General features: G+C 42.0%; 1 protein-coding gene across 1 annotated transcript in view; it reads left to right on the top strand.

Annotated features, from left to right (window-relative positions):
• The window catches only part of MAP2K6 (mitogen-activated protein kinase kinase 6), a 131903-nt gene that overhangs the window by 35014 nt on the left and 73705 nt on the right, over positions 1-23184 (top strand). The window lies entirely within an intron of this gene.

Here is a 23184-nt window from a genome sequence, read left to right as displayed (position 1 = left end):
TCTTTCTTTCTTTCTTTCTTTCTTTCTTTCTTTCTTTCTTTCTTTCTCTCTCTCTCTTTCTTTCTTTCTCTATCTCTCTTTCCTCCCTTCCTTCCCTCCTTCCTTCCTCCCTCCCTCCCTCCCTCTCTCTCTCTCTTTCTTTTTCTTTCTTTCTCTCTCTCTCTTTCTTTCTCTCTCTCTTTCTTTCTCTCTTTCTCTCTTTCTTTCCCTTCCTTCCTTCCTTCCTTCCTTCCTCCTTCCTTCCTTCCTTCCTTCCTTTCTTTCTTTCTTTCTTTCTTTCTCTTTCTTTCTTTCTTTCTTTCTTTCTTTCTTTCTTTCTTTCTTTCTTTCTTTCTCTTTCTTTCTTTCTTTCTTTTCTTTCTTTTCTTTCTTTTCTTTCTTTTTCTTTCTTTTTCTTTCTTTCTTTCTTTCTTTTCTTTCCTTCTTTCTCTTTCTTTTGAGATGGAGTCTCACTCTGTCACCCAGGCTGGAGTATAGTGTCATGATCTTGGCTCACTGTCACCTCCACCTCAAGTGATTTTCTTGCCTCAGTTTTCCAAGTAGCTGGGACTTGCAGGTGTGTACCAACACATGTGGCTAATTTTTTTTTTTTTGTATAATTTTAGTAGAGATGGAGTTTCACCATGTTGGCCAGGCTGGTCTTGAACTCCTGACCTCTGGTGGTTTGCCTGCCTCTGCTTGCCAAAGTGCTGAGATTACAGGCCTGAGCCACCACACTTGTCCTTTCTGTCCTTATTTTAAAGATACAGTATTTTACAAGCAGTAGGCACTGCATGAGTGCATGTAGTTTGATTTATAAATGAATCATAGTAAAGTACTTGGCTTGACTCTGAGTTTGAGGCAGTAGCATCTGAAAAGGTTGGTCTCCAGGTTGCCTGGCCAGGAGCTAACCCAGCTGGTGCACCTGCACCCTCCCCTTGGACCAGCAAAAATTGCTCCTGTTTTCACAAGTGCTTTTCTCCTTGATGCAGATACCCTTGGGTTTGGGATGAATGAATCCTTAGAGGTCATACTCTGTCCCAGCCTTCATTCATGCTTTGCCTCTCTGAAACATTCTAGAAGTAGGAGGTGGGAGATCAAACTTATGATTCACATTTGGGGTAATGGAATGTCTTTTCCTTGAGATATTTTTAAGACTTGTACTTCATGATAAAGTTGAGCTAGGAAGTAGGGTTTTTTTTTAGTTTATTCATTAAAAACATTTCATGAGTATACTTTTTGCCAGTCACTAAAACTATAAATAAGACCCTTCCCTCAGAGTAGTTACAGTCTAGACAGTAGAGTTTTATAAACACGAATATGTAATAAAATATAAGAAGAGCACTGTGATAGAAAGTATTTATGACACATGCAGACACAAAAAAGAGGGTTCTGTTTCACCTTTGAGTGAAATGGGATGGGTGGAGGTGAATCCTGAAAATGTTTATGGAAGAGATTTTATATGAGCTGAATCCAGAGCATTGAGTAGGTTTGCATGAGTCAGACAGGGAAAGGAAACTTATTCTAGACAGAGAAAACAGCGTGAATAAGGGCATAGAACCTCAGCGCATCCTGCAGATCTGAGATTTGCAAGAATTTGTCATGGCTGAAGCGAAGGCAAACAATTATGAGTTAACAATAGCAAATGGTCAGGGGCTATCAGTGGTGTGCTCAAGCTGCCTTGTGTCTGGCTTATGGGAGCTGTTTATTAAGGAGCCAGTCATTTTGCAAGCTGCTTGCAAGCCAGTGGTAGCTGGAGATCAACAGTGGTGGAAATATTTGCACCATGGAAATTAGCAAATGCTACATATGAGGGCCTTATCTCCCCATTCCACAAACCAAAGTAGCAGACCACAGATTGTGAACCCTGTGTGAGACTCCAAAAATTATTTTAGGACTCCTTAGTGCAGGGGATGAGAAGTGAGTGTAGAAAGGTCGGCAGAGAAGAAACATGGACAGATATGTAATCTAGAAAGACAGCTCTGTGATTCTGGTCTTGCCCTTCAAGAAACAGACCCAATAGGGAGATTTGCATGCAGGAAGTTTACTGGGGAGTGTTTTTGGGACCAACATTTGAGGGGAGGCTGACAAAGCAAGTTTAGGCACAAGGAGGAGTTGAATGAGGAAGCAGATGCAACAGATTCACCTGTTCCCACTGGGAAGCTTTGGAGCTGAAGTGGCCCTATTCAGAGAGGCAGGGAGGTCAGGCCTTTATACCCCTGTGCTGAGCATTGCTGGATACAGGCTGCCCCTGCAGACGGGCACCTCACCATAGTGAAGTGGTTTTCTTTCCTTGAGGGCAGTTCCTGGAGAAGGCTTAGCAGCTAGAGGAGAGAGTGCCTCAGGCTGAAGATGATTCTGGTGGACCCCAGCATCCACTGCACACTGCTGGCAATTTGGAGAATATATGAGATTCGTGGAGGTAGGTGGCAAGGAGACTGTTGGGAGTGTATTGTAATAGGCCATGTTAAGGATGATGAAGGCCTGAGCTGAAGTAGCAGCAATGGGGATGGAGGCAGTAGGAATGCGGCTACAAGGGTGTAGGTAGAGTCTATGGACAAGTTCCCCTAATGCAGTGCTTCTCAACTGAGGGTGGAGGTTACCTCTAGGGTATGTTTATGACATCTGGAAGGAGTTTTGGTTTTGATAACGGGTTGGGGGAGGGCGTTACTGGCATCTAGCCTGTACAGGCTGGGGATGCTGCCGAGTATTTTATACTGCACAGGACAGTCTCCACAATAAGAATCGGCAAGCCCAAAGTGTCAGTAGCGCTGAATTCAGCACCTTCTGCGTTAATGATATTAGGAGTAAGGGAAAGGAAGTGTAAGATGCCCACCTTCTCTGTTCCTGCCTTGGATGTCTAGAGTATTGAATCCACAATTCATTACCAGATAGCTAAAGGGAAGATAATACTTCACAGATGGATAGAGAAGAACTTTCATCTTGTAAGCATATCACATTGTTTTTAAAGCCCTACCTGCCTCATAGGAAATTTTTACGGAATCTAGATAGTGATAGATTCGCATGTCTTTACCATCTGTCTTCCCTCCAGAAGATTAAAGTGGAGTTTCATTTCTATTTAAAAACACAGAGATAGATGTAGGTGAAAACAAGCAAATAATTAGACAGATGAGGGGCTCTTACAATAGCCTCTGTTTTTTTGCTACTGTAGCAAAAATTTTGCAAAGAAATAGTAGAACTGTGGGGATAATTTTAAAATGCATTATTTAGGTTTTAGGAAAGTAGTAAAGCAGATGATGACAATTAAATTTAATTGGGAAAAAGTCGAAGTTGATTAAGGTGGTTAGAATTTAGGTCATACCAAACCATAGCATAAAATATCTTTGTTTGTTTCTTACCATTGGCATATTCAATTATAGCCAGTTAGTGAGTACTTTGGTGCTGTCTTTCATTTGGCTGAAAGCTGGTTATTGCGTAGAGTGACAGCCTCAACCAGGTGCTCTGCGATGTCCCTGTCATAGCCAAGAAGCCAACACCAATCAAGTGCTGGGACGAAGTGACTCATGGAGACACTTTGTCTTTTGCTGGGAATTACCTGATGACACAGAGCAGGAGAAACAGGTGTGCAGATTTCAGGAATGGGCACTAGTGGGAGGAGAATAAAAGGGAGATGCACTAATTCCTGGTGTGACAAACTACATTATAGAACTAGAGCAGTAGTCTGAAAACTTTTCCTGTGAAGGGCCACATGGTAAATATTTTAAATTTTGCAGGCCATATAGTTGCAACTCTGCTGCTGTGAAGGCAGGCAGATGACAGGCAAACGAATCCAACTGCTGCATTCCAATAAAACTTTACTTACCAAAAGAGGTGGTAGGCCAGATTTGGCCCTTGGGCAGTAATTTGCTGCTGGGTGTACTTGAAAAAGTGATTTTGCTGCACTGTTTAAGGAAGGTGTGGACACGGAGATGTAGGTTCAACTGTAAGACTGATGATTAAGGGGGCCAAACACATTCATTTTCTTTCCTTTATTTTCGACTCTTTCTCCTGGTCACCTTTTTCCTTTTAAGTAATTTAGAATGCATATGTATGCATATATATTTGAATTGCCTATTGATTGATAATTAATTTTCTGTTCTTAATAGAAGAAACCTTTTCTAGTCCTCCTTTTTAGCCTTTTGTAAATGCAATTGAGCAATTTTTCTCTTGAGTATAATTCTTAGTCACATTTTCTTCTACTTACCGTTGACCTTGGGTGTAAATTAGAATCACCTGGGAAACTTTTACACATCTCAATGCCCAGGCTGAGTTTGGAACAATTAATCAGAACTCTAGGAATAGCTCGGGCATCATTATATTTTAAAGCTTCCTGGGGGATTCCAATGTGCAGCCAAGGCTGAGAATCACTTCCTTTTATTTAAAGAAGAAAGAAAAGTCCTGAATATTTGTTTTAGATGCTGAAATAAAGGAGGAAATTTACCTGTGTTGGTAACCATTTATGGCTCTCCAGTTATAGTCATGAACATAGGAGTTTTCAGATTTTAAAGGCTATTTTCAGAAAAATGTATTTCCTACTGACAGAGTCAAAAACTCTTTGTTATGGTTTGGTAGGAGCAATAAAAGAAATATCAGGAAGCTATTGGGATTTGACTGATGTCTGTATTTCTAGCCAGAAGCACTTCCTCCATCAGAGAGTGTGGTGACAGCCTTTGAGCTTTGTGAAAGTTTCCAGGTTCTAGTGATTAAGTCATTACTCCTAGAAGCTGGTCTTTTTTTTTTTTTCATGGTAAACCTAGGGACTTCCAGATTGGGTGGAAGTCCCTAGGTTTCCACTCTGCTCCACAAGGCAAAGATCGTTCCTAGAAGCCAGTCTTACCAGAGAAAATGATCAGGGGATATTCTCAGTGTCCACAGGGTATAACCTTCTAACATTATCATAGGTGCATACATAATTGGTGATATTTCTTAGAGATAACCTATTTGTCTGAGTGAAAGGTGATTTTTGTTATTAAGGCAACATAGGACAATTCAAAAGATAAATTAAAGGACTGATAAAAATATGTTGAAATTCATTTGAAGATATAGATATGGGCATAATAATACTTTGCAAGTAGGAACATTTTAAAGGGATCCTATGGCATTTTGCTTACAAACATCATTCTTTTCATTTTACAAATAGAAGGTCTAATCTTAGGACACTGAATTGTTTGATCATTTAATAGGCTAAATTAATTAATTTCTTTCCTTCCTTCCTTTCTTCCTTCCCTCCCTCCCTCCCTCCTTCCTTCCCTCCTTCCAGTTTTGCTCTTGTTGCCAAGGCTGGAGTGCAATGGTGAGATCTTGGCTCACCGCAACCTCTGAATGGGCTACATTTCAAAGACTTACTGCTTTCTTTCCTAAGCAAGAGTTAGAGTCATTTTTTTTTTTTTTTTTTTTTCTGGTGGAGGGGAGGTAAGGCTACAATATTCCGAAGAATTTTTCAGCGAGGAGCAAACTGTTTTTAATGCCTATTGCAAATTCTCAAGCTCCATTATAGTGGAAATATGAGAGTTGCTTCGTTTAGTGAGGGATAATGGAAAGAGATTAGGATTCTGTCCACTGCATGTAAACAAATACCGAACAAAAGTGGTTGCAACAACAGGGATTTATTGCCCCCTTCATGAAGATAACTGGATTTATACTGTTCCAGGGCTGGTTAATTCAGTAGTTTAGCCATGCCCTGGTAAGGGATGGTATCCCTGCAATTTCTGATTACCTGGCTTTTTCTTTCTGGTCACAGGAGGGCTACTGTAGCTCTAAATATCATGATGTAATATGACAATATCAAGGGGCAGGAAGAGAGGACAGTATTTCTCTCCTGGGTCTCATTATTTTTAATTAGGAAGGAAAATCTTTCCAGGAGCTCCCAGCTGACTTTCTCTTAGGTTTCAAACCTGGAACCCAAAGCTGTGTCACTTTTTCATTCTCAAACCTGTCCTGTCAATGGGGGTTATTATGGTTGACATAAACTAGAGCTTAGCAAACTTTTTCTATAAAGGATGAGATTGTGAGTATTTGAGGTGTTGTGGGCCACATATTATCTCTGCATATTTTTGTTTGTTCTTTTTTATCCCCTCCCCCATAACCCTGTAAAAATACAAAAATAATTTTTTGGAACTTAAGTTTTAGTTTTATTTATTTAGTTATAGCATGACCAACCCTACAGATATGCCTGGGACTGAGTGGGTTCCTGGGATGCTAGACTGTCAGTTTTAAACCCAGAAACATCCAGGGCAAACGGGATGGGGTTGACATCCTATTTAGTGGACCTTCGAGGAACCTGGCTGTGGCTGGTCTGGAGGATTGAGTGCCTATGCTTTGGGCCTCTTTGGTGGAAAATAACACCTGTGTTTTGAGTTGTCTCTTCTGTTCTGTTACAGAGAAGAAACTTGGTTAGGGATGGCCTGGAGTTTATATTGAGTCTTATTTTAAAGTAAGACAATTTTATGTCTTTATAACTTCAGGAAATCATTGATTCTAAAGATTGGGTTGAATTAAGCTTCTCCATTGTAATTATCAGATATTGAAATTCATTAGAGTTTGGTCTACTCAGAGCTACCCAACTGTGGCATTCATAAGGTAGATGGTAATTGGAGGCTGAGGTGTTGTTGCATACAGAGATTTGCATGATTGGACCAATTGTTTTCTCAGTGGGATTGAGGAAGCTCGGGTGATATCTGTCCTAACTGATTTTTCCCCACGGTCTGTTACCACTAAACCCTGTTACTTCTATCAGAGATGCCTCCCCACCTAGCTTTCCTCCTTCATTCTAGTTAATTGCTTTATTTTGGGTACTGACCATTTCATGAATACTCTTACCCCACCTGCCCTTATATAGAGACATTTTTCATCACTCTACAAATCCCTCCCCTGCACTGCTGCTGAATATCTTCCTACAACACATCTATCCCCACTCTTCTGCTTTAAAATTGTTCCTGCTGCTTCCTTTGGATACTTCCATTTGACTGGTAAATGCCAGCTTCTTAACTCAGACGCTCTACCTGACCTACTGCTTCATGGCTGGCCATATAGAATCTCCTCACAGCCCACATTTTTGCATACGCTATTCCCTTCTAGAACATCTCCTTTTCCTTGTAGAACAATCCTTTCTGACCTAGATCAAATGTTGTCTTCTCTGTGAGACTTCCTTAGCAAGAGTTCCTACCCCAGAGAGACCTCAGCATCTCTCTACAATGGTGGTTTCTTCTGTTGAAGGATGCAGCTTGGGATTTAGCAGATAAGGCATGACCCCCTGCTAGTCCTTCTAGTTACCTTTATGCATTAATAGGAAGCATTTGAGGAAGGACTCCCACTGCTAGCACATTACACTATTTTCCCTGTCTTATCTGATACCTGTGGACATGTTTATCCCCCATGTTGAGTGTTATTTACCTGGAAATCTTCAGTGTTTGGCTCACAGTTGGTATTTGTATGAATGTCTGATAAACAAAGGAGCTCAAGTTGGAATTTTCATAGGGGATCTTCTTCTTATTAAAGTCTATGCTTCCCTGGGGGCTTGCTACTCCAAGTGTGGTCCCTGGACTTGCAGACCAACAGCCTGCAGCATCAGGGGGCTTGTTAGAAATGCAGCATTTCAGTTGGGTGCAGTGGGTCACACCTGTAATCCCAGCTCTCTGGGAGAATGAGGCAGGAGGATCACTTGAGCTCAGCAGTTTAGTATCAGCCTGGGCAACATAGTAGACCTTGTTTCTACTAAAAAAAAAAAAATTAGCTGGGCATGGTGGCCTGTCCCTATAGTCCCAGCTATTTGGGAGGCTGAGGCCAGTGGATTGCTTGAGCCCAGGCTGTGATAAACTATGATCACACTACTCCAGCCTGGGTAACAGAGTGAGACCCTGTCTCAGGAAAAAAAAAAAAAAAATGCAGTATTTCCAGTCCCACCCCAGATCTACTGCATCGGGATCTTCTAGCAATGTCTGGGAAAATTCATGTGCACATTAAAGTTTGGGAGGCACTGCTCTAGGCTGGTCTCACATTATGGCCCATTACTATCTATGACACAATACCTTAGAATTCAGGGAGTCCTAACAAAATTGCAACTGCCTTTCTTCCCTTCTTCCTTCTGTCCCTCCTTCTTTCTTTCTTTTTTTTTTTCTTGGAGTCAGAGTCTTGCTCTGTCGCCCAGGCTGGAGTGCAATGGCACCATCTCGGCTCACTGCAACCTCTACCTTCTGAGTTCAAGGGATTCTTGTGCCTCAGCCTTTAAAGTAGCTGAGACTATAGGCGCCCACCACTATGCCCAGCTAATTTTTGTATTTTTAGTAGAGACAGGGTTTCGTCATACTGGCCAGGCTGGTCTCAAACTTCTGTACTCAAGTATCTGCCTGCCTCGGCCTCCCAAAGTGCTAGGATTATAGGCGTTGAGCTGCTGCACCTGGGCGCTCCTTCTTTCTTAAAATGAACATTCACAGGATCTGCCCTGTACCTACTGAATTAGAGTCCCAGTCGGTAGGGCCATTGGGTTTTAAACAAATGCCTCAGAGATTCATATCACCCTGAAGTACAAGGACCACATTCCAGGGCAAATTTTAACTCTTTAGTTTTCCCCAAAACTGTGGACTGAAGATGTTCACCTTCAAAATGAGTGTTAACTTTGTTGCGGTCTATACCCATCCACCTTTCCAGTTTCCCTGTTGCTGTTAATAGCACTATCATTCTCCTGCTGTCCCTGGATTTCCACCTGGCTTTCATTTCCATTATTGAAATACTCTTACCTTGTACAGTGTCTCCAAGTTTCAGGAAAGAAAAGAAGAAGTTCTTGTTAGCACCTGTGGCCTTTTCTAGTAATTGTCCTGTTTCTTTGCAGGTATTACTTTCCTGTCACATTCATGGTGTGTCGCCCCTGTCCCTGTTCTCTGTTTTCACAGTGCCCACACATCTTTAACAGCCTGTAGTCTGGCTTCTCTTTCCACTTCTCCACCAAAACTCTTCTCTCAAAAGTCACCAGGGACTTCCTTATTTTCAAATCCACTGACCTTTCGGAGCACATTAAAGCAAACCTCTTAGAGGTTGGCAACCTTATAAAAAATGTTGTATTTGGTTCTAACCTCCTTTGCTGATGTGCAAAGTTGAACATGAATAGCAACCTCTAAGCCAGAGAGAAATTGGATCTTACTGTGTCTTTACTTGCCAGCCCCCAGGGTAGGAAAGTAGTTGGTCACTGAAAGTTTTTATACTTAAAAACGTGTTTTACAAATTCAGGTTTACTGCCATTTTTTTAAAGCATTAAGCTAGTTATTTTAATTTCTAATTCCTTTAATTACTGAATTCCTTCAGGCAAATAATTACCTGTACTTTTCTTGTGATGGTTAATATTACGTAGTTGATCCTAACTAGAATTTTCCCTTATTTTCTGGAATGTACCCATACTCAGAGTAACTAAATAAGTCATTATCTTCCCTTTGAGAATATGTGAACTAAATCTTTACAATTCAAGGAAAAGAGAAGAACTTAGATTAAAAGGAAATAGAATAAGAAATACACAAGTGGTGCACTGTGGATCATGTCTGTAATTGTAGAACTCTGAGAGGCTGAGGCGAGTGGATCTCCTGAGGTCAGGAGCTTGAGACCAGCCTGGCCCACATGGTGAAACCCCATCCCTACTGAAAATACAAAAATTAGCCTGGTGTGGTGGCATGTGCCTATAGTCCCAGCTACTTGGGAGACTGAGGCAGGAGAATCACTTGAACTCGAGAGGCAGAGGTTGCAGTGAGCCAAGATTGTACCGCTGCACTCCAGCCTGGGCAAAAGCAAGACTCCATCTCAAAAAAAAAAAAAAAAAAAAAAAAAGAACAAAAAGAAATACATAGATTGCAAGGTGTGTGTTTCTTAGAAAAACATTTTGTTTCCTTTCTCCCTGCCTCCCTCCCTCCCTTCCTTCCTCTGTTTTTTCTTTCCTTTCTTTCCTTCGTCCTGGCCTCTGCCTTCCCTCTCTCCCTTCATTTCTTCTTTCCTTTTACACTCCTTCCATCCTTTCCTCGCTTCTTCTTTTCTTTCCTCCTTTCTTTCTTTTTACATATTCAGCAAACACATCCCAGATAGCATATTAGGCTCTGGGGATAGAGTAATGAAACAGATGTGGTCCTTTGCCTTTGAGATGCCTCCAGCTTAGCATGGGGCAGTCCTGCCATCCAATAAACATAAGAGATTGCTAAGCATACAGGGAAAGTCAGTGTCCAGGGGTGAGGGGAGGGTGTTATGAAGGTGGGGTACATGGAAATGGATGGAAATTCATATTAGAAGGACAGGTGCTTGAGCTGAATGTCGAAAGGCTGCAGCATTAAGAAGACAGAGGTATGTAAGGCACTGCAGATACAGGAGCAAGACTTTGAGGTGTGAGATTACCTGGTGCAGCTGAAGGAGTATTGAGAGATGAGGCTGGGGCAAGCAAGGAATAACACGTGTTTGCATTTTAATGTGGGAAGTAGCATGAACATGTGTCTGTGATGGAGGACAGTGCATAGGAGAAGTGCAGTCCTCAAAAATGGGAGATCAGTAAGAAAACCAGTGCAAAGGCCTAGCTAAGACTTGTTAGGCCAGGATGCAGTATTTTTGTTGTTGTTGTTGAGACAGGGTCGCACTGTGTCATTGTGGAGTACAGTGGCATGATCATGGCTCACTGAAGCCTTGACTTCCTGGGCTGCAGCGATCCTCTCATCTCAGCCTCCCAAGTAGCTGCAACTACAGGGGTGTGCCACCAACCCTGGTTAATTTTTGTGTTTTTGTAGAGACAGGGTCTCCCCATGTTACTCAGGCTGGTCTTGAATTCCTGGGCTCAAGCAATCTACCTGCCTTGGCCTCCCAAGGTGCTGTGATTATAGGCCTAAGCTACCACACTTGGATGGGGTGCAGTATTAAAATTGAAGTAGAGTGGTAGAAATCTGGCAAATAGGTTGCCATGGGTGAGCTGCTCAGGGAGAGAATAGGCTGAAGACAGAATCAACCTTTGAACAGGAGGAGTGAAGGAAGAGTTTCTTAGAGAGGTAGGAGGAAAACGTATGTGATACATATTCAAAACACTCACTAACCCTTTCTGACTAATAAGAAAGTCCTTTTTCTTTTCTTTTCTTTTTTTTTTTTTTTTTGAGACGGAGTCTTGCTCTTTTCGCCCAGGCAATGGTGCCATCTCAGCTCACTGCAACCTCTACCTCCCAGGTTCAACCAATTCTCTTGCCTCAGCCTCCCGAGTAGCAGGATTACAGGCACCTGCCACCATGCCCAGCTAATTTTTGCATTTTTAGTAGAGATGGGCTTTCACCATGTTGGTCAGGGTGGTTTCGAACTTCTGACCTCAGGTGATCCACCGGCCTCCGCCTACCAAAGCGTAGGGATTACAGGCGTGAGCCACTGTGCCCTGCCCAGAAAGTACTTTTTTCTACTATAAAAAGCATATTGTAAAAGATGTGAGTGGTATCCCCTTATTCCTTTGCCTTCTGGAGTAACTCACAGCAAATCGATTCCCCTTTCGACATGACAGCTCTTGAAATGATTGAAATAAAACTCTCATGATTTTCCTTAATCTCTTCCTCCCTGGATTGTTCACTCCTGAGTGTCCTCACTGCTCTGTATGTCACATGGTTTCTAAACTCCTCACCTGCCCTCTGAGCACAGCCAGCAGCACATGGTCCCGATGAAATGGAAAGAATGAGGGCAGTGATTGGCCCTGTCTTCATCCTTTTCTCCTTCAGCAGAGATTTATTTCTTCAAATTTCTGCAGCCAACTCTGTGGGAGTTGTTGGGTTGGTGAACTCGAGGAGTGGAAGAGACAGCTCTGGGACCACTGAATAGCCTGGCTTTGTTTGGGGGTATGTTTTCCTGACGGTTTATGGTGCCTGACAGGGTCGTTTTTGTTCTGGGGAGAGCTCCTTTGAGAAAACAGGCTGCTGAGAAAGCCGCGGGGCTCCACTTTTTCTGGGGATATCTCCAAGGCCCCCCAGAGAGCTGCGATTTAGCATCCCGCAGGCACCCCTTGCCCACGGAGGTCATCTGAGGCCCTTTGCATCCTTGTCCCAAGTCTAACTCAGATAGTGGAAGGGAGAGAAACTATTGCCAACTTCACCAGCTTAATAGTAGTTGGGAAGGAGTTCAGCCCAGCAAGATTCCATGTTAATCGTCAATCACACATTACAAAATAAAGAAGAAAGAAAAAGCTGCAGCTGTGTGCCACTCTTCATAACTTTTCCTCTGTGGTTGGCAGTCAGATTGCTTTCTTTTGCAGAAAACGCAATGTCAGTTTTAGTCAGAATTTATGTGTAGAAATTTGAAAGAAGGCAGTTTGGAAAGGAAGGTGAAATTAGTGAGGTTTTCAGTTCTCACATCGGACGAATTGCAGACATTAGGGATGGTGGCATACAAAAGTATGCTGCATTTTCCATCACAGGCCCTCCTGCTTCATCTCTTGGCCCTGGGCACATTGCAAAATCCTTCACAAGCCGGGTTTAAATATAGCAAAGGGGAACACCAGCCATAGAGGACATGAGAACCTCTACCTCAGTTAGCAGGGGACAGGTTAGCACCTCCTCTATCCAGGGAATGGACTCTGGTCAGCTGATTGGTGTGGCAAGTACATTCTTCTGACAGTAAAGAGATGCTTGGCTGGTCTCTGTGGGTTCCAGCACATGCAGTCCCTCCATAAAACGACAAGAGAACACAGTGTGCTACTGAACGTCGCTATATCTGTATTGAGCCACCTATGTTTTCCTCTAGTGTCGTGACAAAGGTGGTTTCTTCAAGTGAATTCTAAACCAGCCATCTAAGGAGCTTTATTTTCAAGTCCCGTTTCTACCCTATTTGAGTTTGATGGCCTTGAGTCAACTCTCAACCACTCAGAACTACAGTTTCTTCTTCAATATGTGGGTAGGCCATGGATATTTTTGCCCTGCGTAAGTGAGGGCACGGCTGGTGGGTCACTTGAGGTTAGGAGTTCAAGACTAGACTGGACAACATGGTAAAACCCTGTCTTTACTAATAATACAAAAATTAGCTGGATGTGGTGGCGTGTGACTTTAATCTCAGCTACTGGGGAAGCAGAGGCAGGAGAATTGCTTGAATCTGGGAAGCAGAAGTTGCAGTAAGCCAGGATGATGGCACTGCACTCCAGCCTGGGTGATGACAGAGTGAAACTGTATAGACTCAGCTCAAAAGTTATCTCATATAGTTTTCCCAGATTCTGTTGTTCAGGAATACATGCTTGGAAAATGAACAGATGAAATTATATGCTGCCTGGAATTCACTTCAAAGAAGGCTTGTAGGAGTGTGCGGTATGGCAAAAGCAAGACCGGCTAAGAATTGATAATTATTTAGTGGGAGTCATAGGGGCATAGGGCTCATTAACTTGCCGTCTCCTGCATGTTTGAAATTTCTCATCATAAAAGACCACATGACAACCAAAAGTGTGGAAGCTTCCTTGTGGTAGGTTGTTCAGATATCTGCTTCCTGTGTGGCTGTTGATGAGTAAGTGTAGCTCAGTAGTTAGTCCAGGCATCCTGATTTGTTGTGGGCAGTCTTGGAATACTCCTTTGTCCTGCATTCCATCTGGGTTACGTTTATCCCAGGTAGGTATTTTTACTTAGTAATGAAGTATCATTATTTAATAGTTGCATTAAAATAAGCCCAGTAAGTCTTATGGATCACTGCTTTTTGCCTCCAGCTTCAGCCATGGTCTCTGTGAATGTGTAAGATATGAGTGCAATGGACAGAATTTTATGTGAATTAATGCATGGACACATCTAAAAGAGGACCGGCAATGACTTTTTTTTTTTTTTTTTTTTTTTGCCTTTCATGGACAGCATGTAAGGTGCTTGCTGACTGATAAATCCATACAGTCAGGGTTGGCTGATTCCTTCATGTCTTAGGTGGTAATGGGAGACATATTTGATGCTGCTGCCCCGATGACCCATGGGTGAACTAGCCATTGTGGTGCCTCCATGAGACACAATGTTAGAAGCTTATGGCTAAGAAACCAATTTCAAGTGTGTGAATGTGTGCCAAGAAAAAACGATTCGGCTTTTGTTTTTTAATAATGTTCAGATAATCAATATGAAGCATTTTTCTACATTTTGCTTTCATGTACATATATATGTATGCGTATATATACATATATTATATTAGTGAACCTATTTAGAAAGAATTTCATTTTAAATATAAGCTATAACTGGTACTTTGGGAGGCCAAGGCGGGCAGATCACCTGAGGTCAGGAGTTCAAGACCAGCCTTGCCAACATCGTGAAACCCCGTCTCTACTAAAAATACAAAAAATTAGCCAGGCATGGCAGCATATGCCCATAATCCCAGCCATACTCTATTACCCAGGCTAGAGTGCAGTGGTGTGATCTCGGCTCACTGCAGCCTCAGCCTCCTGGGTACAAGCGATTCTCCTGCCTTAGCCTTCCAAGTAGCTGGGATTACAGCATCTGGGTCTTAGGTTCCTTGTCTGTTAAATGGAGGCAGTAATAGTTGATTACCTAATTTTCATGAAGATTAAATGAGTTATTACATGAATAAGGTTTAGTATAGTGCTTTCCCCTTATAAATACTCCCTACTTGTTTTTATTTTTTATCTTTTATTTTTGAGACAGAGTCTTGCTCTGTTGTCCAGGCTGGAGTGCAGTGGCACAATCTCAGCTCACTACAACCTCCACCTCCTGAGTTCAAGAGATTCTCCTGCCTCAGCCTCCTATAGCTGGGCTTACAGGCATGTGCCACCATACCCAGCTAATTTTTTTTGTATTTAGTAGAGATAGGGTCTCACCAAGTTGGTCAGGCTGGTCTCGAACTCCTGATCTCAGGTAATCCACCCACCTTGGCCTCCCAAAGTGCTGGGATTACAAGCGTGAGCCACTGCACCCAGCCCTGGTGATGCTTTTTAGTGTCTCTAATTCTTCTGAGCCTTTTCCCCCTCTTCTTAGAGATATATAGACCTCTGGCTGGGCACAGTGGTTTACGTCTGTAATCCCAGCACTTTGGTAGGCCAAGGCAGGTGTATCACCTGAGGTCAGTAGTTTGATACCAGCCTAGCCAGCATGGTGAGACCCTGTCTCTACTTAAAAAAAAAAGAAAAAAAAAGAAAAAATTAGCCGAGCATGGTTGTGCGCACCTGTAGTCCCAACTACTTGAGAGGCTGAGGCAGGAGAATAGCTTGAACCAGCAGGTGGAAGTTGCAGTGAGCCAAGAGCAAGCCACTACTTCAGCCTGAGATAGATTCTGTCTCAAAAAAAAAAAAAAAAAAAAAGAAAGAAAAGTATAGATCTTCTCTTTCCACCCCCTTCCTCTAGTAGCTTGTCCTTTATCTTATCTTTCTCGATGTAAAAGCATATTGTAAATTTAAAAAGTCAAAAATACAAGAGGGTATTCTGTATTGTTACTTTTACTGTGATCTCCCTTTTCCCAGAAATAGTGTAGATCCTCCTTGTCATCCCTCAGCTCTATTCCTTGGCTGATTTCTTTCTTTCTTTTTTTTTTTTTTTTATTGCATTTTAGGTTTTGGGGTACATGTGAAGAACATGCAAGATTGTTGCATAGGTACACACATGGCAGTGTGATTTGCTGCCTTCCTCCCCATCACCTATATCTGGCGTTTCTCCCCATGCCACTTCTCCCCAACTCCCCACCCTCCACTGTCCCTCCCCTATTTCCCCCCGACAGACCCCAATGTGTGATGCTCCCATCCCTGTGTCCATGTGTTCTCATTGTTCACCACCCACCTATGAGTGAGAACATGCGGTGTTTGATTTTCTGTTCTTATGTCAGTTTGCTGAGAATGATGGTTTCCAGGTTCATCCATGTCCCTACAAAGGACACAAACTCATCATTTTTTATGGCTGCATAATATTCTGTGGTATATATGTGCCACATTTTCCCTGTCCAGTCTATCATCGATGGCCATTTGGGTTGGTTCCAGGTCTTTGCTATTGTAAACAGTGCTGCAATGAACATTCGTGTGCATGTGTCCTTATAGTAGAGCTATTTATAATTCTTTGGATATATACCCAGTAATTGCTGGGTCAAATGGAATTTCTATTTCTAGGTCCTTGAGGAATCGCCACCCAGTCTTCCACAATGGTTGAACTAATTTACACTCCCACCAACAGTGTAAAAGTGTTCCTATTTTTCCATATTCTCCAGCATCTGTTGTCTCCAGATTTTTTAATGATCGCCATTCTAACTGGTGTGAGATGGTATCTCAATGTAGTTTTGATTTGCATTTCTCTAATGACAAATCAGTGATGATGAGCATTTTTTCATATGTTTGTTGGCCTCATATATGTCTTCTTTTGTAAAGTGTCTGTTCATATCCTTCACCCATTTTTGAATGGGCTTGTTTGTTTTTTTCTTGTAAATCTGTTTTAGTTCTTTGTAGATTCTGGATATTAGCCCTTTGTCAGATGGGTAGATTGCAAAAATTTTTTCGCATTCTGTTGGTTGCTGATTCACTGTAAGGACTGTTTCTTTGGCTGTGCAGAAGCTGTGGAGTTTGATTAGGTCCCATTTGTCTATTTTGGCTTTTGGTGTCCTTGGCTGATTTCTTTCTGGAATTCATCTCTCAAGCCATCGACGTTGCGTCCCCTCCAGTGGTGTGAAACCGGGCAAGACCTTGCATCCCAAAGCAAAAGCCAAAACTGGATGCTCTTAGCAATCCCCGTGGATGCTGGGAAATCCCATGGCATTTTCTTAGTGAAACAGGTTATACTGGGTGGATGGGTTTAAAGCATTATTCACAGGACTAATTGTATGACTTGGAGCAGCATTGGTTTCCTCATGTTTCGTCATAAAATGACTACTCACTTAAGGCCTGTTCTAGTTTCAAAGATCTAGGATTCACTTCTATTATCAGTTAAATAGGCTTTTGTTGGGCTGATGTATGAGGCTCCCTATTGAAATATTGTATATCTGAGAAAATATATGTGGAGCTAAATAATCAGATTAACAAGTGAACTTTTGATGTACCATCTGTTTATTATGGCGGTTCTACCATGAAATCTGTTGGAAAGATAATACTAACAAAGCAGAAAAGTGCATCTTAATATTTACATGGATTACAATAAGAATCAGTAATGACTCATGAACTGGTAATCTCACTGGCCCCCATTCTATCCTTCTGGTTAATGCTTTACTTGAAGCTGAGTTTTGTTCCACCAGTTATTTCTTTATACCTGCATCCTAGGCAGTAATAGTCTCTATATAAGGTAAAGAATATGGAATTAAGTAACCGAGTTATCATATATGAATATATATATTCATACAAGAAGAGAGTAGAAAATGTTAGAATCTGTGTTTTGATACTTGTCAGGGAAGAGTCCTGGGATGATGTTTTACCTAACACTTAATGATATCTGACTGGTCTGCTCCGCAGGGATCACAACCATGTGGTGCTCATGGCTGATGTTTGTTAGGAAGTGGACCATCTGTAGCCAGGAAGGCTTGAGATTATCCAGAGGGGAAAAGTGGGAGGAGAATGGGTTGCATGGAGTTCTGAAATGCCATTGTGGTGAGTTTCCTTTCATTGTGTATTGATTGAATCTTCTATAGGACGGCTCTGGACTGAGTCTTTTTCATGTTCACAGTTGCTAGGTTGACTGTTAAATAATGGTTTTAGACTTCTTGGTGAGACAATTGAGAACATCCTGGAACTACCATACTATAAAAATGTTAATGTGTGTATATCTATGTATACCAGTAACTCCCAAATCTCAGTTTTTATTCAATCCTTTCCTTGAAGCTTCAGACTTGAGTAAGCAGTTGTTCGCTGGATTTTCCTTTCCCTTTCCCTCCTTCCCTCCCTCCCTCCCTCTCTTCTTCTTTTTCCTTCCTTCCTTCCTTCCTTCCTTTCCTTTCTTTTCCTTTCCTTCCTTCCTTCCTTCCTTCCTTCCTTCCTTCCTTCTTTTCTTTTATTTTCTTTCTTTCTTTTCCCTTTCTTTCTTTCTTTCTTTCTTTCTTTCTTTCTTTCTTTCTTTCTTTCTTTCTTTCTTTCTTTCTTTCTCTCTCTCTCTCTCTCTCTCTCTCCTTTTTTCCTCCCTCCTTCCTTCCTTCCTTCTTTCCCTCCCTCCCTCATTCATTCCCTTCCTCCCTCCCTTCTTCCTGTTTCTTTTCTTTTCTTTCTCTCTCTCTGTCTTCCTTCCTTCCTTCTTCTTTCCTTCCTTCCTATCTTCTTTCCCTCCTTTCCTCCTTCCCCCTTCCTTCCTTCCTTCCTTCCTTCCTTCCTTCCTTCCTTCCTTCCTTCCTTCCTTCCTTCCTTCCTTCCTTCTTTTTCTCTTTCTTTGTCCAGTGGCATGTGCTTTCATCTCACTGTAACCTCTACCTCCTGGCTTCAAGAGATTCTTGTGCCTCACCCTCCCAAGTGGCTGGGATTACAGGCATGTGTCACCATGCCCAGCTACTTTTTGTAGTTTCAGTAGAGACAAAGTTTCTCTGTGTTGGCCAGGCTGCTCAAGTGATCCACCCACCTTGGCATCCCAAAGTGCTGGAATTACAGGCCTGAGCCACTGTATCTGGCCTTGGATTTCTTTACCTGGATGTTGCCTGAACCATACCCTGTTTCAGCCCAAGTACATCCCTTCCTACATTCCTAGATTGCTTCTCCTGTGATGGTGTTCTCAGTTGTTACCTGCTATTTCCCTAGAAGGACCTTCAGTGTAATTCAGTGTTCCTTCTCCCCATCTCTATGATCACTAATCTAATCCAGGCCCTTCTCATCCCTCATTTGAGCCTCTGCTGTAATCTCTCAATGAGTTTTCCTGACTCCAGTCTCATCCATTTGACCCACTCTCCATCTGCCACCAGAATGACTAATCCAACAACCATTTACAAGCCAATTACTCTTTTCAGGGCTGGGGATAACACAGCCAACGAATCACTGCTTCTGCTCTTACAAAACTTAGTGTCTAGTACTGAAGACCAATAAAACCATGTACACAAACACATAACTAATATGTTTAAAAACTGGGTTGTGTTACAAAGGAAACAAATAAGGATTTGAGGTGGAGGATGAAAGGGAAGGTATACTTTGTATAGGGTTGATGAACAAGGGCTCTCCTTGATGATGATATTGAAGCTGAATTCAAAAGGGTGTGGAGAAACTAAAATAGGAATGAAGGGAGCCAGGGCTGTCCAAGGGAGAGAATACAGTTATGGGTTCTTAGTTTCTGTTTCTGGTTGGGCCAGTAAAGCCCCTTCCTCATTCCTCTTTTCTGCTTATCACTACAGACAGAAACTAAAAATCATGGTTTCAGGCTGCAAGAAGCCTAAAACAAAACAGAACAACAGCAACAACAAAAGGCACGTTGGACAAGCAATCTACACAGAATGAACAGTTTGTGCAAAGCCTCCAAGGTGTGTAAGAGTTTATTGAGCTTACTGGTTTCAAAGAACTGAACACTAGAAGAGTGTGATTAATGCACAGAGAGCAATTGAAGAAGTCATAGGAGATGGGATCAGAGAAACGGGCAAGAATCATGTTACAGAGGCCCTTGTGGTCTGCAGTCGAGAGTGCAGGACTTATTCTCTAGGGGAGAATAGATCCCCATTTTCTTGTAATTGTGGAAATGAGATCCCGTTTTCTTGCTGGTTGTCAGTTGAGGACTGTCACTAGGTTCTAGAGGCCACATGCATTCCTTGACTTCTATCCTCTTCCTTCAATTTAAAAGCCTGCAAAGCCTTTTGAGATATTCAAGTTCTTCTCACATTGCATCTCTCTAACCAACCCCTCTACCTTCCTCTTCCACTTTTAAGGACTATTTTGAGCCTGCTCAAAATATCCAGGTAATCCTGATCAATCATTAACCTTAATCACATCTGCAAAGTTAGTTCTGTCATGGAAGGTAACATATTCTCAGAATCGGGGAGGTAGGGCATGGACAGCTTAGAGAGTGGAGTGGATATCGCTCTGCCTGCCACAAAGGTAGAGTCAAATAGAGAAAAGTATTTATAGGGGTGGTTAATGACCTTGACAGTATATTTTTTGGACATATGATGGCGAAGGAGAACCATATCATTGTCAGTGGATCAATGAAAGGGGAAGTTAGATAGTAGAAACAATGGGCCTTGTACGGTGGCTCCTGCCTGTAATCCCAGCACTTTGGGATGCCGAGGTGGGTGGATCACTTGAGTCCAGAAGTTCAAGATGAACCTTGGCAACATAGTGAAACCCCATCTCTACAAAAAATCCAAAAAGTTAGCCAGGCATGGTGGTATGTGCCTAGCTACTCAGGAGGCTAAGGTGGGAGGATCCCTTGAGCCCAGGAGGTAGACTTTGCAGTGAGCCAGATCATGCCACGGCACTCCAGCCTGGGTGACAGAGTGAGACCCTGATGTAGAAAGAAAATCATAAAGTAGAAACAATGTAGTGTGTAGACAACTCTTTAGAGAACTTGGATTATGGCTGGAGGAGGATGTGGAATGAAATGAAGCATTTTTTAAGGCAAATACAAATGATGTTTACTAATAAGAACAAACCAGGCAAAAGTAGCATAATGATGATACTCGGAGCATCACCAAGATGAGGCCCTGGAATCCTTCATCCAGGGAGGATAGATGCTTCACCCATCAGGGAAGGGAGGAAGCCCTGCAAGGAAGCATTGGAATCTTTCCTAGGACAGGAGTGGTTGGATCCAGAGCCAGTGGAGAGGTTGGCCTTTGATGGGAGGGACATGCCTCCTTGCGTATAGAAGGGAAGATGGAAGATTTGGATGCTTTGTGACATTGTGATGGGAGATAAGTGAGATGCCATCTCATGCTTTTTATTTTTTCAATGAAGTATGAAGCAGGGTATCATTTAACAGAACTGTGACCATAGCAGCCTTACTTCAAACTCCTCAACAGCACTACCTGCTTACCTCCGTTTTTATTTCCTGGTGTTCTCTGCCTAGAACTTGATAGTACCTCATCACACATTCTGCCTAGCCCTCTGAACACACCACACCTCTTTGCTTTTGATGGTGTGTTTGCTCATGCTCTTTACCAGAACACCTTGCCTCTTCTCACTTTGCCTTTTACCGCCTCCCATCCCAACTCCTACTTCTTTTCCAGGAAACAGCCTTGAAACACACCCTCACCCTGGCTGGTTAGTTGCTCAGGTTCTCTCAGAGCTCTCTGTGTATACTTCTTTTACTCCTAATACAGTTATTTGTTGTATATCTGTAATGTCTACTAAACTATGTTTGTAGGAGCGGAGGCCATGGTGCTTTCATTCTGAAATTCATAGCACCTAGGACAGTGTTGGCACATAGGAAGAGCTCAGTAAATGTTTTTAAATATAATAACTTCATTGCAGATAAACTAATTGATTGAGCATATGTCTCAAACTACCAAAATAGGACAGGAAAAAACGGAATGTATTAAGTGGGAAAGAACTGCTGTTTTGCTCTTCACTTAGTATATTTTGCTCACTTTCAACCACCAGCTTTCAGTGGGCTCAAGCGTTCAAAGTGGTCAGCTTTACAATGTCATGAAATCAGCCTAAGTGTTCATCAATGCTTAGGTTGGTGGATAAAGAAAATGTGGTATATATATGCCACATAATACTATACAGCCATAGAGAAGAATGAAATTATGCTGTTTGCAGCAACATGGGTGGAGCTGGAGGCCATTATCCTAAGTGAAGTAACCCAGGAACGGAAAACAAAATACTGCATGTCCTCATTTATATGCTGGAGCTAAACAGTGGAAATAATAGACATTGGAGACTCCAAAAGAAGGGGAGGGTGGAAAGCAGGAGATGATTAAAAATATTACCTATATGGGTACAATTCACCCTTTGGGTGATGGGTACCCAGGAAGCTCAAACCTCATCATTATGCAATACACCTATGTAACAAACCAGCACATGCACTCCTGAATCTAAAATAATAGAATAAAAGAAAATAAAGGAAAACAAAAAAGCCAAAATGGCGAATAAAAAAATTCCATACATAAATAATTCATATGTTAAAAAACACAACAAAGTGTCAGCTTTAAGTCTGTGTTATTCTGTAGGCTGTAAAGTCATTGAGAGAAAAGATTACGGTTTAGTCCTCCTTGTATTTTCAGTACTTGACACAAAATGTAAAACTTGTAGAAAGTATTAAAATGTTTAGATAAATGATTTCATATTATTTAAAAATTACTATCTGTTTCTAGAACTGGCAATATTTAGCAAATTTTCTCCCCGGGGATGTCCTTCTGTTCTCTGATTAGCCTTTAGAGAAAGTAGTTTGATACCAACCTAATTTTTATCTCATTATCCATTTCAGAGGCCTTGGGTTATTCTGAGCATGTTGATTTCAAGTCCTATAAAGCTGAGTGACTTAATATATTGTTCTTCAACTTGGTCTTTTTAAAGAGCCAAACGTCTTCACACATGCTACAAATGCATGCTAGCTCTGCATTTGGTTACCTGATGAGTTCAATAGAAGCCCACATCTCAGCATTAAGCTATATAATCCCTGTTACAAGACTGCGAAAGTACCCCCAAATCTAAAAAAAAGTTTAACAATAATACATTACAAATAACTATGCATCTTTACAAACAATATGTGTAGTACACTAGGTCCTTGAATAATGTCATTTCATTCAACGTTGTTTTATTATGGTGTTGATGAGAAAACAAAATCAGTTTCAAACCAGGGGTCTGCATGGTTTGCACATTCTCCCCATGTCTGTATGGGTTTTCTCTGGGTACTCAGTTTCCTCTTACACCTCAAAGATGTGCATGTGGGTTAGTGGGCGTGTCTACGTTGTCCCCATCTGAGAGTGTGGGTGTGGATGGGTGGACCCTGAGATGGAATGGCGTCCTGTCCAGGTTGGGTCCCAGTTCAGTACACTGAGCTATTGGGATAAGCTCTGACCACTTTGAACTGGAGTAATTGGGAGCATCATTATCTTACTTGTTTTTATTCATTTTTCTTTTTTTTTTTTTGAGATGGAGCCTCACTCTATTGCCCAGGCTGGGGTAGAGTGATATGGTCTCGGCTCACTGCAGCCTCCACTTCATGGGCTCAAGCAATCCTCCTGCCTCAGCCTCCTAAGTAGCTGGGACCACAGGCATACGCCAATGTGCCTGTCTAATTTATGTATTTTTTTGTATTTTTGGTAGAGATGGGGTTTCACTGTGTTTTCCAGGCTGGTCCCGAACTCCTGGACTCAAGTGATCCACACACCTCAGCCTCCCAAAGAGCTGCAGTTACAAGCATGAGCCAATGCACCTGGCCTATT

The sequence above is a fragment of the Sapajus apella genome, unplaced genomic scaffold (genome assembly GCF_009761245.1).
Source record: "Sapajus apella isolate SASKATOON/1434 unplaced genomic scaffold, GSC_monkey_1.0 scaffold48, whole genome shotgun sequence".
NCBI classification, from domain to species: domain Eukaryota; kingdom Metazoa; phylum Chordata; class Mammalia; order Primates; family Cebidae; genus Sapajus; species Sapajus apella.
Note: the sequence above shows the minus strand (reverse complement) of the source record. Positions and strands in the feature narration are given on the sequence as shown.